General features: G+C 41.0%; 1 protein-coding gene and 1 pseudogene across 4 annotated transcripts in view; one reads left to right on the top strand and one right to left on the bottom strand.

Moving 5' to 3' along the window:
• Nucleotides 1-19,972, top strand: part of BNC2 (basonuclin 2) — a 302,217-nt gene that overhangs the window by 215,899 nt on the left and 66,346 nt on the right. The gene's annotated exons all lie outside the window — the stretch shown is intronic.
• Nucleotides 14,427-19,972, bottom strand: part of LOC107183262 — a 21,319-nt pseudogene continuing 15,773 nt past the window's right edge.

Raw genomic sequence — 19,972 nt, 5'->3', positions numbered from 1 at the left:
GCTGATGCCTGAACGGTATGTGGAATGAAGTGGGCGGGCATCGGGAGGCCACTATGGCATGGGGCAAGCACTATGGGCAGTCTATCTGAAGTGTACCTGGCGTATAAGACGACCCCCCACTTGGAGGCATATTTTTCAGGGCCAAAAAAATCGTCTTATACGCCGGCAAATACGGTACTTGATCAGGATGGGAAAGCAGTTTCAAGATTGAAACTTTCTTCTTAGTTCTGTATAAAAGATCTGAGATTATAAATTTTTATTAAATCTTGGACATATCTCCAGTATTTTGAGGGCTTGCAGCCTGCAGGATCTCTCGTATTTAAGACTCTACATTTTAATCAAAATTCAGAAAAGCAGCAGAATTGTCATTGACTAAGCCATTTTGGACATAAATGTGTCACAGCATCTTGAATAGTTTGGATGTAATTATGAAAGAGGGAGATATTTTTTTCACAATATTTGGACTTGCTAACATGTAACTGAGAATTAAAGCAGTCACTTCTAGAACTTCTAAGAAGTTTGAGTCTCAGTAAGTTGCACAAATTACTGTTTTGCCTTTGGAACATGATGACTTACCATTTATCTTTGTGTGCATTTTTACATATAGTGCAGACAAAGAATCCTCACTTTAAGGTGAGGAAACTATGACTTAAGGGAATGGAGTGACGCTGTCAGGATGACATCTGATAGGGCAGGCGATGTATTACTGCCTGCGGATTTTCCTCTGGATTCTGACTTGTTTGTAGGTGCTGAGTAGGTTTATCAGATCAGGGTATCTTCATTTCTTGGCTGGAGTAAATTTGCTTTCTGATTTACTATATGGTTGTTTTTATTACTGAACTATATTTCCTGGATGAAACCCCTTGAACTTTATAACTATCAGCATAAATACACTTAATGGGCTTATTGGCATGTTAAAAATCGTATAGTGTTGGCACATGAGGAGGCCTACGTAATTGCTAAATAATGATACTTAAAATATTTATAAAGTTGCTATTGATTTGTAGTTTGTACATCCATATATATACATATATTTTTAACGTTCTGGTGACAAATAAAAACTTGAATAAATAATGTCATATCTAGAGCTATCACTGATAGTAAAAAAGTTGCCAGGCATAATTACAGATGCCTCATTTAAGCCAACTCTGCCAGATTATCATTAATCAGAATTTTTAGGGGAGGCAGCTAAACCCCACTTGCCCGTATCTTGAATTTGTCATGTCACTGTCTGATTGAGACCTAGTTCCCAGAGGCCTTGTTGTGTGGTGTTGATGGCTGCATGATTATCCTTCCCCCTTCCTCACTCTCTTTGTGCCCATATAGTTTGTGTTTCTGATTTAAAAAGCAGGTTCCTTAGAAAAACAGAAAGTGCTCTGAACGGCTCTGTTGGAGGATACAGTAGAGGACTTGGCCATTTATTCCTCTCCTCCAGCTCACCCGTGGTGTCGTGCTTGGAGCGAGGCCCTGGAAGGGGGATGCTTTGCTTCCATTTTGGACCCTCAGATTGCCCTCATTCCCAGTCACACCACTGCTGCTTAGACATGGTGCTTGTTCTAATGTTTTGGGGCAAAAAATGTAGGAGATAAACCATACATATTACATGTTAAGATATTTTATTTTTGCATTTCTTGCCGTTTCTGTTGGTGTGTGTGTGTGTGTGTGTGTGTGTGTGTGTACGTGTGTACATGCTCTCTCTGTATGAAACTGTGCACAATTCTGCTTCATATAAAACATTATCTTGTGCTAAGAACTCATTCCCTTAACTGTCATGGCAATTCTCATTTGTGCTTTTGGAAAGTCTTCTTGGTAAGGTTCCACTGATTAAGTCCCAATGCCATACATCTAGAGTGAATCAGAACATGGTTGCTATTGCTCTTACTTTGAGCTGGTTCATGAGGCCCCATGAAACCACCTGGTATTTATGCATGTGTTTGTCTGCCCTCTGTGGGGTTAACCCCATGTTGTCATTAACTGAGAGCCTGGATGCCAATCCACAGCCCTTCCTTTCAGCAGAATGAACCTCACTGCTGATGGAAATCTGATAAAATGGAGCAGCACTGTGTTTTTATGTCAAGCATGGTTTGCTGCAATTCTGACCAGGGTTTTGGTCCGGTTTTTTCTACTTGAGTCTATAACCTCTTCAGACACACGGAGGGCCTTGATTTTACGTCTTCACAGACAGAAAGTGAGTACCAGAAAGATATTCTTCAAGTGAGCTCTTCAGTCCAAAGAAGAAGAAGAAGAGGAGAAACAAAAGAGTGGAAAAAATGTGTCTAAACCAGTATTCCCAAGGGTTTTCCTTAAAGCATTTATTCTGTGGATGTTAGCTAGTGCTATTCTTTAAAGGGTACGAATGTCAGATGAGCTTGAAGAAGCCTGGGTTAAAAAGTTTTAACTTCATTTTTTATTAAATACTTCTCAGACCTTTTTAATACGCTGACAAGCATTGTATATTTCCCCTTCTTCTCCTGACTCCCCCCACCCCCCAAAAAAATCCAGAATATGTTACATTTCCCAAACTATTTATCCAGGTAGACCTTTTTCCTGGGACTGGCAATTTAGAAAGTACGTGTTAGGAAATGTAGAGTCAAACAATGCCCTGGAAATAAAAAATGCATTTTAAATATGCAAGAACGTGGCAGTGTCTTGATACTCCTCGGGTTTACTCACTTTTTCTCAGTTCTTTAGCATTTCAGCTGATGGCCCAGACCCCGTAGTTTTCTGTATCTACAGTCGTCCACAAGACTTCTGGCAATCCTACTAGAGTTTATGGCACGCAGACCTCAGTTTCCTGGCCTTCCTTTGAGTGTTGGTTATGGTCAGCACAGAGGAAGGTAATAAACCTACTTAGCCATTCACCCTGTCCCTAATGGATAGGATCAACATTTTTATCAAACCAGGTGAGGAGAGGAAGTTTATAGGACTTATATTCATTCTTCTTAGATTTTGAGTGTACCCTAGTATATGTGAACTCCAGAGAAATGCTGTTAGCTTGTGGAGATACTGGGTTTAGTTTTAAAAGCAGGTATGGGGCACTGTGAAAGTGACTTTTTACTTGGCCCTAATCAAGCCATTTAACTTCTCTGAATCTAACATTTAATTTTCCTTTCACCCACCATCTGTACACTCAACCATCTGCCCATCCTTCTCATTGAGTGGTTGTGAGGATAAAATGTGTGAAAAGTGTTGACAGTGGGAAACTTTTAAGAGCATTACATAAAAAAAGCATGATATCATTATCATTGGTCAAGAGATGTGTTGAGGACTGGTTTTCATCACTGGTGCATAAGGTAAGTTATTTCCCTTGTTCCACAAGATTTTTTATGAAAACAATAAACCCTGACCCTTTCTATGAATAATAAGTCTCCTTTCAGCTGAATGTTTGGAAAGCTAATTAAACTAACTCTCTCTCTCTCTCTCTCTCATTAGTAAAGAGCATATTATAGAATGATAAAACAAACACTATAGAGCACTTACACTGTTCTAAGTGTATATGTGCTCATTTTATCTCCACAGCAACTCTATGTAGTATGATTACTAACTATTCCACAGATGAATAAACTGAGGTCACACATTTAAGTAACTTGCTCAGAATCACACAGCTAGTTAAGTGGCAGAGTTGGGATTTGAACTCAGATGGTCTGGCTCTGGAGTCCATGCTGTTAGCCACTATCTTCTGCTTCAATATACTGTGCTATCTCTTCCAGTATACTGTGATAATGGAAGAGATAGCACCTTGTAGATATGGATTCAAATACTGATGGCCAGTTATTGGTGACAACCCATTAACTGCCTTCTCTTTCCTGTGAAAGCATTTTATTAGGTATTAAGCACCAAATAGATATTAAGTAGTAGTGTGATTTTTAAGGCATGTTTTCTGTTTTGTCTCTAGATATGCTCTTTTTAATGCCGTACTTAAACCTTATAAATGATAATTATTTTTCTCTCCTCTGTGCCCTGCCCCACCCACCCCATAAAACTAAGTCCTTTGGCTGCAATTTGCAAACATATGTACAGGATGGGTTGGCATAATGCAGACCTGCATTTGTGACCAGCTGGGCAAGGACCAAACAGACTATCATTGTTACATTGCACATGAAGGACATGTTTTGAGGGTAAGAACTATTCATTCTAGATATATTTTGAATTTTCTGCTTTGCATTTGAGCCCTGTAAAATTTTTTTAAAAAAAGAATGCTATTCTTGCCATCTGTGAATTTTCATGTGGTTATATAGACAAAGTATATACATTTAGAAAGTTAAAAGCATAGCTATTAAATAAGAATGCAAGAGGTGGCAAAAAGTCAAGTCCATTGTATGCTCTTTAAGTGCCCCGGTTTGAGAACTAGTAAGGTTACTGAGGACTGGAGGAAGCTTAATGCAGCGCATTAGTTGAATGTTGTTGGATGAGTGGGATTCTAAATGGTGAGGAGTATTCTTGGAGGGGGGCAAGGGAGAGAAGGAATGTAGTGAAAACCAGGTACAGAGTCAGCATGAGTGTAACTAGTGGGCTGGAGGGCTTGTGGAGAGGTGGGATAGAGGTGGTAGCGGCTGGCAGCAGGGCTAAGGCTCGGTGAGTTTGTGAATACAAAATGTGGTCTTCACAATTTAGATAGTCTGGCCATCCTGAAGGTTTCGAGTGAAGGAATGACAGCCAGAAAGCTGAGTTCGGAATACGTTGGTATGATATCAGTTAATTGGGCAGATGTATTAAGGATAGAAGATATTGTAGGGAGAACAACCAATCAGAAAACAGTTTGATATTCAGGGAGGAGCTGTTTTTGTTGGCCATGCAAATGGGAGAAGGGATGGCTTTGAGATATGTCAAAGGAACAATTGATAAAATTTAGTATGATATGGTTAAAATGCCAGGTTATTTTATAGTAATATAATTAATACTTAATTAACAATAGATTAGTTTAAAAAGAAATCCCTAAACATAGGCTCTGAAATCAGACAACCGGAATTGATCAATAACATCCACATGACCTCAGTGACACTAACCTGTCTGAGCCTCAGTTTTTTCATTTGAAAAATGAAAATGATAACATCCACCATGGAAGATTTACATAAGAATTAAATTAGATAGCATGTAAAGAGCTTGACATAATGGCCACCAAATAGTGAGAATGTAGTTAATTTCAACTATAGTTGCTAGTATACATATTTTAAAATTTGAATTTGCTTACATTGTGTTTTTTATAAAAGAGCTGAACATACATACCTGTGTTCCTCTTATGGCAGGTAAAGTAATATTATTAACTAATAAGAATGTTATTAATAATAAGAATATTATTAACTAATAATATCTTAAATGTGTCTAGCATTTTCAGGCTTTCTGTTGTGTTATGTTCACATTTTTCCCCAGTTCATATCCAGTATCTCAGGTAGATATGACCCCCCTCTCATGGAGGAGCTCACTGCCTCCCAGGAGGTATCAGGTCAGGGAGATGAGATTGGGTCACGGTGGAGGAACTGGAACTGGAATCCAGGATTCCTCACTGCCAATAAAGTACTTTCATAGTTCAAAACAGATGACAGTAGAAAAAAGAGAGAAGATTCTTTGAAGGCTCATTACCTGATCCTGGTTATGACTGGCTAAACTCTCTTCTTTTCCCCTCAAGCATGCACACTGTGCCCCGTATCTTGGTAGCTGTTTGTAGCTCAGACTCTTCCCCTGGCTAATTCCTGCTCAGTTCTCAACCTCAGTGTCACCCAATCTAAGTGACCTTTTCTCTTCTCATAACTCTTGTACCTTCCCCTCATGGCACTTTTTACACTTTGCAATGCTGTATATTTCTTTACCTGGTTGTTTATTAAATGTACCTATGTCCCATCAGACTGATCATTTCTGTTTTGTGACTTGGTGTACCTGGATTCCAGTGCAATTGTATGGCATGTAATAATCAATAAATATTTGGAAATGAATTGATGAATTAGAGACTATGGAATATTCAGATATATGTCAAAGGGTATGTATGATACCTGCTTTTGCCAGTAAAACTGATGTTAAATAACATCATTAAATTCTCAGTCCTGTACTTTCACCATCAGCAATGGACAGAATAATAACTGCCCACACCAACCACATGGCGATGTTTTTAGGAGAAATGAGATATGGAATACTGTTCTTTCCATATCTAAAAATTAGGCCTAGGTCTAAACTGGGCATTTTGGGAGCGCCTTCCCTCACACCCTCGAGATGACTAGGAAACCCTCGGACAGTGCAGTTCCAAAGGAGGCTGTTCAGAGCCAGCCTTGGGGCAAGCCCTGGAGCCATAACCAGCACGGCTGGACAGACTCCCAGGAGGATCTGGTCATACCTAATGTATGGAATTATTCTACCATCTTCAGGAAAAGATCATCAACACATCATGATAACGAGGGAAATGCTGCTGAAAGGCCGCAGCAATTAAAATAAAGTCTGTGAGGCAGGAGATACTCACTTCAAAAGAAAACTCTCTCCAGACATTAGCCCTGCAAACTTCCATTCAAGGCAGCAGCCTTGCTAGGTACCTAGGGACTGCAGAGTCCCCTTGAATGGACATATTTGAAGGCTTTCTCGTCAATTTCCAGGATTCTAAAGAGCTTGGTAGGATTTTTTTTTTTTATTGTTGAGGCAACCCTCTCCCCACCTTTGGAAAGATGTTTCTGACAAACAGAAGAAACACACACGTGCGCCGGTAGGAGCGCGCGCGCACACACACACACACACACACACACACACACACAAAACACACCTGGCATTGTTGACTATTGTTGCCATAAATATTTAGATGAGGAAAATTCTGTTAAATATTTAAAGAAACTGCTGAGCATAGCTTAATCATCGTATTGAGAACCCTAGATTTAAAACTTAAATGTCTGTTCTTAGGAATGAAGCAGGTTAAACTGCCTTAAAAATAAAGTGCCTCACAGTTGTATCATAAAATCTCAACTGGCATTAAGGTAATTGTGCTTAAGTACAATTTAGGGCCCTTTTGAATGTTTGTTGTAGGCACAATAATGATGCTATTAGTAATAGTCCAGTGCTGGTTCTGAAGAAATAAACCTATATTCTTTGTGCATGTGTTCTAAACAGAATCATTTGGGGAGAGAATGCAGTCTCCAAATACTTTATCTCAGCAAAAAGGGGGCACATTGTGGGTTGTGACATCATACGTTTAAAAAGAAAAGAGATGGAATCTTCTATAACAGGAACTGTCTAGTCCAGAGTAGTGTCATGTTCCCTGAGTCTAGGATGCTTCTGACCACAGCTTGTCCGGTTCCCTTCAGTCTTCTGAGAGCCTTGACTGAAATGCATATTGCCTAGCCCTGGCTGGTATGGCTCAGTTGATTGGAGCATTGTCCCATTCACTAAGAGGTGGTGGGTTCGATTCTTGGTCAGGGCACATACCCAGGTTGCATATTCCATCCCCGGTCAGGGCACATGTGGGAGGCAAACGATCAATGTTTCTCTCTCTCTCCCTCTTTCGTGTTTTAAAATCAGTAAAAAAATTTCCAATGCACATCGGTTAGCCTACACTGAGCCTTTATGGAAATTAGAAAAAGAACCCTTTTGGACAGATACATTCAAAACCAGAGTGCGTGGCTTGGTCCTGGGGAGCCAGGCTGGGGCTCAGTTCAGCCCCACCTGCCTCTTCATGTACATTTGTGTAATACGCACATTAAATCCTCCTGTCCCTGAGGTTTACTAGATCCAAATCTCTAGACAAGACATGCCCACCATTAACAGGTGCCCTAAGAGCCACACTGTATCAGAGTGATATTTGTGTCACTGGGCAGTGGCTTTGAGTATGTGGCTTTGAGTCCGTAATGTCTCTTGGCCTTCATGCTCCAGTTCCTCAGAGCTGATGACATGACCACTAGGATAAGAATGGGCCCATTGTCTGGAACAGAAAGGCAGTTTCATTTTGTCTTGAATTTAAACAACATTTGGGAATGGTTGCTGCTGAGTTTTTTCTTCTTGCTGCTCTCATTCATGCTAGACCAGGAAAGTAAAGTAGGCTAAATTACAGTCATTCTTTTAATAGTTTAGATAAGAGTTGATGTTCCATCACCACCTTATTCAGGCCCTAATCATTTTTTTTTTTTCCTTTTGGGATCTTTGTAGCAGCCTCTTGACTGGGCTTCTAGTTTATATATTTAAATTCCATTTAACAAAGAAAAATCAACCAAAAAAATGAGTTCGCGTGTCACCTCTGACACGCGTCCTCTGACACGCGTGTCACCTGACACGCGTGTCATAGGTTCACCATCACTGATCTAATCTGTTCTCCCCTCCAGTTCGTACAGGGTCATTCTTGCTGATGATACTTCAGTGACTTTCTCCTGGGTGGAGAAAAAGTCCAGACTCCTCAACACAGCATGCCAAGTCTTGATCAGAACTCAGAGGTCTCTCCATGTAAAAGGCCCAAGCCCTGAGCTTACCAGGCCTGCTTCCCTCCTTTTCCCTCTGACCGCATCTCCCACTTTCTCTGCCTCCCTCACTCAAATGTAGCCACACTGGTTTCCTTGCCATTTCCTCTTCCTGAAAGGCTTTCCTGCCAGATGTTAGATCTTGACACCGAAGTCTCCTCCACAGTCTTCCCTTGGCTACAGAACCTGAAATTTCAGCCTCCTTCCATTCCAAACATTGCAGAGCCCCCTGCCCTGCTTTGCTTTTCCTCCTTAAAAACATGTTCATGTCTAACATAGTCCCTATCTTATTTAGCTTGCCTATTATTTTTCTCTTTTGCTAGGAATTTAAGCTCCATCCGAATAGGGATTCATGTGTTTTGTTAACTTTCACTCTCATGTTCCCAGTGCCTAGAACAGAACCAAACATGCAGCAAGCAGCCACTAAACATTAGGGGAGTGGAGGACTGCCTGCCTCTCCATCCCCATGCCTCATCAAACTTCATCTCCTGCCTGCTCTCATCTTTGCAATCGACCTCTCCATCTGAACATGCCACACTTTCCTACATCCTCAGTGCCTTCACACCTGCTGCTAGCTCTACTTAGATGGCTCGTCCTCACCTGCTTATCCCTTCAGGTGTGGCATAGAAGACACCTGCAGGAAGGCTTTCCCGGCTGGTCCTGTGTGCATGGAACCAACCACATTGCCTTGTTTCTTCTATCTTGTTGCCTAGCTCTTGATTAACTAGGTAAGCTTCTTAAGGGTCTTGTTTGGCTCAGTATTCTCAGTCCCTTGCACAGTGGAGGTATGTCTTAAATGTTTATTAACTAAGGAAAGGAGGCCACTATGGAGCTGGAGCAGCGGTTCTCAACCTGTGGGTCGCGACCCCTTTGGCGGTCGAACGACCCTTTCACAGGGGTCGCCTAAGACCATCCTGCATATCAGATATTTACATTACGATTCATAACACTTGCAACATTACAGTTATGAAGTAGCAACGAAAATAATTTTACGGTTGGGTCACAACGTGAAGAACTGTATTTAAAGGGCCAGAAGGTTGAGAACCACTGATCTGGAGGATTATCTCAGCATTTCGTTCATATAGTCTACCTAGAATGTTGCCATATTTATGATAGGCACTCAAGAAAGCTCTAAATGAAGCCATAATTAGCGCCCTGTGGCAAAAATTGTTTTGATGTTGAACTTTGAAGAGGTCTTCTTAATTTATGGCTTTTAACTTTAGGTGGTTGACCAGATCTACAGGGGGTCAGACAGGGGAGACAGCACCTCTTTCTGATTCTACAGTCTATCAGGAACAGTGGTTGGGAAGTGGGTATTTCAAGGACCTTAGCTTGTGTGTGTTTTCTTAAAAAAACACACCTCAGCAGCTTTGCTTACCTGTATCGGAGTGGTTGGTAATGAGAGCTTTCTCTGTGTGCACCCTTTGTTTCTTCAGAACAGGACTTATGTGAAAACAAAGTGGCTTAATCTGCTCAATTACAGTTTTATCTATGAAACCTTTGAATAAAAATGAAATAAAATAAGAGCTGGGGAGTTCTAAATCTCTTTAATACTCTGTAGTGTAGATGATCAACAGGAAATTTTTTTCATGAAAGCATTCATGTTCTGAATGTTACTTATGCTAATGATGATGAAGAAAGCCATCTTAGTAATGCCTGTAAACATTTTTACCTACTGGTTAAGTTGAAACACCATTGCAGATAGCCCATAAAGATTTTAGCAGCAGTTTGCTGTGACTGATTTGTAATGAAGCTTACTACCCATCGTTAATTGAGCCGACTTTATGGATAGCTGTAGGAGCAAAACATTGGGCAGGACTTTGCCGTTCCCAAAGGGTGGCGATTTTGCTAGTTTTGGATGCATGGCACATATTCCTAAAAGACCAGAAGTACGTACGTCATGTGATTTCTCAATGGACCCTAACATCTCAGCAGGGACACCCTTACAGCCTGCCAGGTAAACACATATTAAATTATTTCTCAGTGTGTGCTTTTGTTACATTGCGGAAACCATATGCAGTAGCAAGCCCCTCTTATCTTTTGCAGCCAGAACCAATAGTTAGCTGGTTAATCAGCTGACGTGGTGAAACTTCACTAAAATCCAACCACATGTTTTAAGCATTTCAAACTTAAAACATGTAAATGTGCATCCATTCTCCAAACTTTTGAGGATAACCAAACTTTCGAGGTATGGGTGGTTGTGCTCATTGAAGTTTCTAATTGAATTCTTACATAAATGACACCCGTAATGTATCACTAGGGTTCTCACCTTCAATTGCTTTACAGTGAACCTATAACTTCGACACAAATGAGTAGTCTTGGGTTCAGAATTCTGTAATCTTTTGTAGTTGTCTGGCCACACCAGCAGGTATTGTTTGTTTATTTTTTTAAGTGACCCATCCTCTCCAGCACTTCCAAAAGCATTTAGCTTAGTTTCTGTAGAATGAACCTTTTCTTCTACAGTCGGATTTCATTGATTTTTATAATATTTTATTAAATTATGAAACTATATTTATAGATGAAACTGTCATAGTCAGGTCTGAGAAAAAGCAACCAACTGACTCTTCATAAATCCGTCAGTAAAAACAAGTACCTGGGCATACTAGAGAGTGGTGTACTAGTTTATTTAGCATGCTGTGGGCATCAATATATATTATAGAGGGAATAATGATTTTGATAAAGCTGGTAGCATAAGCACACATGTGGTCATAATTTTTTATTTGTTTCCTGTTTCTGTATACCATAAAAAGAAATGAGATTTAAACGGCAGTGAAAATAGTTCTGAGACCAATCGCATTCCTTTCACACTGGCGTGTGCACACACACACAGCCGGGCTGCAAGTGAACGACTTATAATGTATATCTTTAGCTGCTAATTTGACTACCATCTCTTTCATTTTAATATGGCCCAAGTGAAGTTCATTATCTCTTTTCTTAAACCTTCTCATTTCCCAGCCTCTTAGAATTACTATCACTTCCCCAACTGTCAAGGTATTCAGTATAGTTAGAAAAAATATTTGATTTTTACTTTTGTTCCTCTTACATCGGGTCAGTTAACAGATCTTGTCATCTGGGAAATGCATCTTCCTCTCTATTTGAATAGCCAGCCTTTCCTTTGCCTCCAGCTATGTACATCCTTGAAGCTGTGGCCAGCTCCTTCTTCCATAAATCCCACTTTCAACATTTCACTTGCTGCTCAAAATCTCAGTGGCTTTTCACTAACTGCAACATTAATAAAAAATATTTGTCCTAGCTCCCCATGCCATTCTTAACACCGTCCCATTCTCATTTCAAATGTCAACTTCTGGCTTCTGTGCCCTCCGGGAAGCTGCTGCTGTGACCATGTCACTGCCCTCTCCTCCTCCAAACTGGCCCTCCAGCCCCGTGCCTCTGCTCCTAGTGGGCTATCTAGCCTGTAGGAGCTTGGGTTTTGTATTCAGCTTGTTCAGTGCCCAAAGGATCCTGCTTCAATCTTTTTTTTAAATTCTCACCTGAGGATGTTCGTATTCATTGGAGAGAGAGAGAAAGCGAGAGAGAGAGAGAGAGAGAGAGAGAGAGAGAGAGAGAGAGAGAGAGAATAACATCAATGTGAGAGGGAAACATCAAGAAACATCAATTAGTTGCCTCCCATACGCACCCTGACCAGGACTAGGACCTAACCTGCAATCTGAATATGTGCTCTGCCCACAAATGGTGCATAGGATGGTGTTCCAAACAACTGACCCATCCGACCAGGGCTGCTTGAATCTTTCTTCCAAGGGATCCTCCACTAGCCTGGGCGCACCTGGATGCCAGGGAGTGCTAATTCTGACATTACACCATGTGTGTTGCATTTTAATTGTTAGTAAATATCAACTAGAAAGTAAAGCCCCTTGAGAGTAGGGGTCCCCTCTTAAATTTTTCTCTCTGTATCTTTTCTTCAGAGATTGCAGAGTACCGTTATCTGCCACACCTGTACTGAGCACCTGGTGTGGGAGATATATATATATATATATGTAACTAATATGCAAAGTGTCCTCTTGGCAGTCAACTGGGAAACCAGGATTTCAATCACTCACTATGATGTGCTGACCTCCAGGGGGCGGTGCGGAATGAAGGAAGGTGCCTGCTGGCAGCCAGAAGGCCCTGATCTGCCCTGATTGCTGGCTAAGCCTAGGGACCCTACCCATGCACAAATTTCGTGCACCAGGCCTCTAGTAAGAACATAAGGCCATGGTCCCATCCTCTAGGTCAGTGATGGCAAACCTCTGACACGCGAACTCATTTTTTTTGGTTGATTTTTTTTTCTTTGTTAAATGGCATTTAAATATATAAAATAAATATCAAAAATATAAATCTTTGTTTTACTATGGTTGCAAATATCCAAAAATTTCTATATGTGACATGGCACCAGAGTTAAGTTAGAGTTTTTCAAAATGCTGACACGCCGAGCTCAAAAGGTTTGCCATCACTGCTCTAGGTGCTCATAATCTAACAGAAAAGAGACGTACTTACCCACACACATATAATACTAAGTAAATAGATGCTAAAATTTATTCCAGTCAAGGCATTTATTTAGATGAGAATTTAGGGGAAGATGAGATTTCACACTAATAATAATACGGAGAGCATTCTCTGACTTGGAGGGGCTGGTATTTGACTTAGATGTTAAATTAAACATGTGAATCTGGGTATCCTTGGGAGAATAGGAAGATACTCTTATTTATTTTTTTGAAAAACATTTTTTCAAGGGAGGGTTAAATGGTTTGTTCATGAAGTAGGCATTGTGAAACTTAACTTGATCCAGTTCACTTAATTCATCAGTAGCAGACACTGAAGGGCTCTTATTCTACCACAAGAGGTTTTGAGCAATAATTTCTGCTGCCTCCTCAAATTGTGTTAGCGTTTTTTGAAGTCACCTGAACATATGGAGGGATCGCAGTTTTTAGCTGGTAGAAACTTTCAGCCCTCCTTATGTAACACTCAAATCACTCAAGAATGCTTCCTTTTGAAAGCACTTCAAGCCTGCCGTGGAGTTGTTAGCCTGTGGGGAGGAGAAAGGCGAGTAACATAAAATATCAGCCAAGACTTTGAAGATGGGTGATGTGTTTTCCTCCTCAGGATGCTAAATCACACGTCACCACACATGTGCATGGAAAATGAAAAATGTCAGAGACACATTTATGTAAACCATGGATCATATTTGCATATACAACATTTCAACTGGGCCCTCCTACCCTCACACCAGCAATGATTAATGCTTTATACTCTGCCTTTTAACAGATTTCTCTAGTCCTAGGATTGTGCTACATGTTAAAACTATTATCTCAATGCAAGGTGACTTAGATTTATTAAACTATAGACCTATGTTGTCTAATACAGTAGCCACTAACCACATGTCTATTTAAACTTAAATAAAACTAAAAATTGATTTCCTTAGTTGTCTAGCCACATTTCAAGTATTCCATACTGAATTGAGATAAGCAGTAAATTGTAAAATACTTACCAGATTTTGAAGATTTAATATAAGTAACAATTGTAAAATATTAACTATTTTTATATTGATTACATGTTGAGTTGACAATATTTGGGACATGTTAGGTCAAGCAAAATATAGTAAAGCTATGTTTTTGAAAAACAACAACTAATTTGACCTCTTTTTTACATTTTTATTGTTACTTAAAAACTTAAAATTACTATTATTTCTCTTTGACTGTGCTGGCTTAGAATATTTATATGTTAATTTTTAATGCCATTGTTTTAGTACAAAGATTCATACTAAAAGGACTTGCTAAACATTTTGGAAAACAGGGTCATTAGTAATGAGTAAAACATGATGTAGGTGACTTCCTGATTCCTGAAAATGTTTTGCTTCTAATTTTGACTAAATCTACCAATCAGTAATTTTTTTTGTCTCTTTCTTTCCTTTTTAATTTAATTTAATTTTATTTATTTTTTTGCTAAAAATAAAGGCATCTGTCACATATCCCTGTTTACCACTTTTTTACAGCTGCTGGGACCTTTTGTTCATGCATCTTCACCAGCAGCTGGGGCAGCCCCACCTTTGGTGTTTCCCGTGTAAATGATTTGAGCTCTGTGCCTTGAAACTTGTTTAATAAGTGCTTTACTAAGGAGCTCCTGAAGGGCTGCCCTAGCCAAGGAGCCTCGGATCTGCAGTCTCAGAGACAACAGGTGGGGTTATAACCTTGTAGTTGGGAACTTCGTTAATGGAGTTTGTCAAAGGTTGCTTTGTCAGACAAGACTAGATTATTGAGCATGTCCTGCACTTTGACTTCTGAGCACGTCTTCTTTTTGGCCGTGCCTCCAGATTTGTCCCCTGGGTCTTTGTCTTTCTTGGCCTCTTCTCTGGTATCTTTCTTCTTCTTGCCATCCTTGGTGGCATAGCACAACTTGGAGAGCAGCTGCTAGCACCGCAGCCTTGATAAGATGGCCCAGAACATTGCCTTTTAAACTTGCTTTTAGTATTGAGCTGGTTTAGACTTTAATCTTTGTTCCTTGATTGGCTAGTGAGTAAAGCTAACTGAATGTTAGGGGTTAGGATTCAAATATTTCATAAATGCTTCTTTTTTTTTTAAGTGGGAACTTACAGCCAATACAATATCTAAAGCAGCACACTTAATCTGAAGTATTTTCAGGTTGAGCCCTGAATCAGATAACTTCAGTGCATGGAAAGATAGAACCATTTATTTGCCAATTAGAAAAATTTTGTTTCCCTCTAAAACATTTGACACAGTAGCTTTCATGCAGAAACATTCTGAATGTTTCCACAGAGTTGCTTAATTTATTTATGTGAGTTCAAACTAGGTTCAGTGTAATTTTTCAGTTAGTTTAAGTGTAGGCATGTTAGTGTTCTATAAACCCTGTTTGCCTATTAGTACTTGTCATTTGTTTGATTATTTAAAAAGGCTTATCACAAGGAGAGAACATGCTTCTTCACTTATGACTTGTTAATATATTATTTTTTTATGATATTTGGAATATCAAGATATAGTGTAGGTTGGGGAGAAAAAAAACACCCTTGTGAATTTGATAGACAATTAGAAACTTTTCAAACCTAAGGACATCGCTATGGTCTGGGGCTAACCTTACTGAAAGTGTGTGTAACGACACACTGAAATATAAGTGCCTTTCTGTACCATGTGAGGTGTGTAGTTCCTTAGTACAAAGACAAAGAGCATTACAAGGTAAGTTTCTAAGTGGGTAGTATTAGGGCTTTTGCTGAATTGGATCACACGGATGCCTGAATATTTTCCAGCATTGAACTCTCTCTTCTAAACTTAAATCTTGCCCTGTTTCTCCGTCTGTGGTCAAATATCCATGGAAACAAAGTGGTTTTCTCATGTGTTCCCATTGGTTCCTACCTGACCCTGCCTTAGGAAGAACCAAACAGACATGCAAAGAGGGGAGAGAATAGGTCGTATGGCCGCCTTCCTTACGAAGGAAGACCCAGAGAAATGTTTGTTTCTCAGCAGCCAATGTCGGTGAGGTATTCGGCTTTAGGGGCACAGAGCAGTAGAAATGTTGTTACTGAGGTGTGAAGAGTGACAAGAAATGATTGTTTCTGAAGCTGGCTCGTCGCTCTTTCCTCATAGGACTTGGCCGGGGTTCAGTGCTCTCTTTGGTCTGATTTGAATGGCATTTTATCAGTCAGACAAAATAATATTCAACTATTAACATCGTTCTGCTAAAACAGTTTAGAATAGAGATTTAATGTTCTCTCCTCAGTGAAGGGCCTGTGCCCACCGTGCAGGACTGTAATAAAAGGGAAACAAATGAGGCAGCTCAAAGTTATGGCTCTCCATGGCTTTTAGGTCTCTCGTACGTTTTCATAAAACATATATCAGAACTTCTGAATTGTTAAATTGGGTTATTTTTTTTAACGCAGTTGTATTCAAATGTGGGCCTGAGAGAAGCCTATTCAGTGCCAGTGTTCAGAGCAGGCTCTCTCCTGGCGGGCAGGCTTACTGCTGCGCTTATGTGCTCTGGGCCGCAGCCAGGGGAGGACAGCTGACCTCAAGACTGTGCTCCTAGTAACTAGGAGTCCTAGTTGATCTGGAAGTAAACTGCTGCATCTCCAGCCCAGCTCCAGGCTCACCCCCTGCCCTTAGGCAACCAGGTAACCAGCTCAGCTATCTCTCTTCTCATCTGTGAACAGAGAGTGTAGAGAGGGTGCCACTTCTCGATTCCCCAGTGGATTGCAAAGGCAAAGGTGAGATGAAAGATGCCACGTGAGTCTCTCACATTGCTGCTGTTTACTTCCTTGCACTCCCCCCTAGAAACCCAGGAAAGCTTAAAAGAGCAGAAAGTAAATTTTAGCTAAAAAATTTGAGAGACTGGTGTATCCTTCAATGTTTGTGTGAATGTACCTTTTTTTTTTGAAACGCGGTAAATTAGGGTTTGATTAAGTAAACATCACTCAAAACAACTTTATGGAGAGAACCTTTGACAGGACATGGTCCAGCTAGAGTGCTGGGAGGAGACTGAAATGGGTACATATTGATAATGGTGGTGGGAGGGGGGATTAAGATTAAGTGCAAAATGGGCTTCAGCAATGATTCTTCATGCCCCAACCTAGATATTTACCCCAGCCTCATACGGAGGAGAAACATGGAGGCTGCAAAGCCAGGAAGGAGATTTTTACCTCGAGAAGTAGAACTGCTGTACCATCTCTTAGAAATGACCGAAATGTAACACTCCGTTGTTCCTTTTGCACTAGTCTCTCCCTCTCAGGCTGAAATAGGAGGAGGGGAAGAGGCCCCAAATCATTCAAAGGAGATGGATCACCAGCGCAGGTTGTTTTGACTCAGTAAAGTCCTTAGCATTAAAACAAACATCCCGAAAACACATTAGCCTCCCACCATACCAGTGGAAACACACAAAGCAGGAAGCCTGCTGGGGTCTTTAGGGAAATCTTGAGTGCTTTGGGGTGATTTATTTTCAGAGGGTTTGAACTTAGATCAGCTCAAGAGAAGATGGGAACATCCAGGATGGTGGGAAAGCAGAGTAATTGACTCCCTTTCCCTCTCAATAAATGGTCTCCCTGGAAAGCCATCACAAGTAAACGTTTTGTTCTATTGCTTCGCGGAAGTGCATAGTGTAGCGAAGGAATGGATTGCATGGAACATGTTTGTTTTTGTAAGTGCCAGTGACAGGAGATGATGGCAGGGGGGTGCAGGACCAGCCTTGACAGACCCGTATGATGCCACCACTGGGTTAATGCAACCTTGGTCTCCTGTCAAAATCAGCAAAAACTGCAGAAGGCTTGTGGATTTGGCCTCTGAATCCAGAATGGCCCACGAACCAGGCTTTTGAGTAACGGGTGCTTAATGGACACTCCTGACCCAAGTTTGCAAAAACGCAAACCAGGCTAGGCAAGGTTTACCGAGCAGGAGGACACTAGAGTTAGAAGGGACTTGGAGGGCTTGCTTACCCAACCATGAGTCAGCTTCCCTTTCAAGCTCAGAGCACCTGCATTAATGTTGTTAGAAATGGTTCTTTAGGACAAAGCTGAACTCCCCGAAACTGTCTCAATGAAAACTACTTAGTTATGCAGGTTCAGAGGAAAGGGAAGCCAGAGATACTCGGTGTGTGTGTGTGTGTGTGTAAATAATTTTTCGGGAAGCTCAGGAGCCATGAGCTCTTCTGTGTTAAGGATAGTATGAAACCACTGTACAAAAGAGGGCTTTCGTACAGTGGTTGTAATTATAACCACAGGGATACTGTGTTCTCAAACAAACAGTCAATCTCCCGATACCAGGCGGCCTGCAGCCAAGCTTCACATATGCATGCATGAAACAGTGCCTCTTAGTAATCTTCCCCATCACTTGTCATTGGCCTTCCTCCTCACAGTGGAAATGTCTTTATAGTTTGTGCCTGGCCTATTGCTTTTGTTCATCTTAGGTTCATTGTGTATGTTTCAAACGGTGAAAACTTAGAGGTTCTTCAGACAGGGCACCTAAAACTTAAGGGCTTGCACGTGTCGAAATTAGTGCGCTCTCTCGGGAATTCTCCACGATGCAGCGTGTGTCACTGGAACAGACGGAAAGAGGAAAATTAGATCCACTTGCATGCCAGCCAGCTCTATTTTTAACACATGATTATTTTATCGGGGTGTACATTAATTAATCTTGAAATAAGATCCTGTGTGACATTCGAAGTTGTGTTGAATAGCTCAGAGTTTAAATATTTTAGTTTTACAACTCTGTTATGCTGGCAGCCGGCACTGGTGTCTCCGTGAAGTCAGCATATGAGCCCTGCTTGTGGTGACATCTGGAAAGCTTGTTTTATCTCTGAGCACAGTTGTAGACAAATGGAAGCAGACAGATGTAAGGCTGGGGTGGCATCTTTGCCTCAAGCACTCTCTGGCTGTACACTTTCCAGTGTGTCAGAGACGGGGAGCTTTTTTTTTCAGGGGTGGAATAAAAACATTCTGTCACATCCATACACCCGCTGCTGTGCTGCCTTTTCTGAGCTCTGAGGTGTAAAATGGCATACATTGTTCAAAATTTAACAAGAGGAAGATTGAGGAGTCAGTAGGAAGTGCCTGAGTCTAAAGGGTACTTGACACAAAGGCAAAAGAAGATGTGGTGTCATTTTAAGTTAATCACAGCCCCTTCTCCTGGGAGAGCCAGGAGGACTGGATAAGTTGAAAGGGGATCTGGAGCTCCCCGTATACTTTTCTCTTGCTGCTGTCTTTTTAAAAAATATTTTTTACTGATTTCAGAGAGGAAGGGAGAGAGAGGTAGAAACATCAATGATGAGAGAGAATCATTGATCGGCTGCCTCCTGCACAACACCCAGTGGGGATGGGGTCTGCGTCCTGGGCATGTGCCCTGACCGGAATTGGACCATGACCTCCTGGTTCATAGGTCGATGCTCAACCACTGAGCCACACCAGGTGGCTGGCTGCTGTTTTGATCAGTCACTGTGTACAGTATCCACCATGCACTAAGCACCACTGTGTACAGAGAAGTCTCCCTAGTCGTGTGTGTGTGTGTTTTTTTTTTTGTGTGTGTGTGTGTGTGTGTGTGTGTGCGGGTCACAGAAGCCTGGGGAGAGCGCTGTGTGAAAGATGGGCACGTGGAGGTGAGAAAGTCAGTGACATCACTTCATGGTTGGCTTTCACGTCATTTTGCTGAGGGACCATTCTTTGAGACATTTTTTGTACCGGGACAGCTTACCATTTGTACCACTCTTCTTTCTTTGTTGAATGGATAAGTATGTCTCAAAGTAGATACACACACATGTATTTGCTGGGATTTGGGCTAAAGCAAGCACTTTCTAAAGTTCTTGACTTTATAACAGCGAGAGCACTTGCTGTACCTGTTATGGGTGTGAAGTTGATATATTTTCATCTTTGGGGATTTCTGGCTTCATATTTCAAACCATGTAACCATTGCTAATCATTGTTAAATATGTTTTACTGAAATTTTAGTCTGTTTAAGGACTAAATTGCTCACTTGCAGCGAGAAACACGTAACTTTATAGCATTGGAGTCCTCTATTTGGGGAAACCACACAAGAAACCACACAGATACATGTCCTTTGAGAGCA

This window comes from Myotis davidii, unplaced genomic scaffold, assembly GCF_000327345.1.
Source record: "Myotis davidii unplaced genomic scaffold, ASM32734v1 scaffold197, whole genome shotgun sequence".
Lineage (NCBI taxonomy): Eukaryota > Metazoa > Chordata > Mammalia > Chiroptera > Vespertilionidae > Myotis > Myotis davidii.
This window is presented reverse-complemented; position numbering and strand designations above follow the sequence as displayed.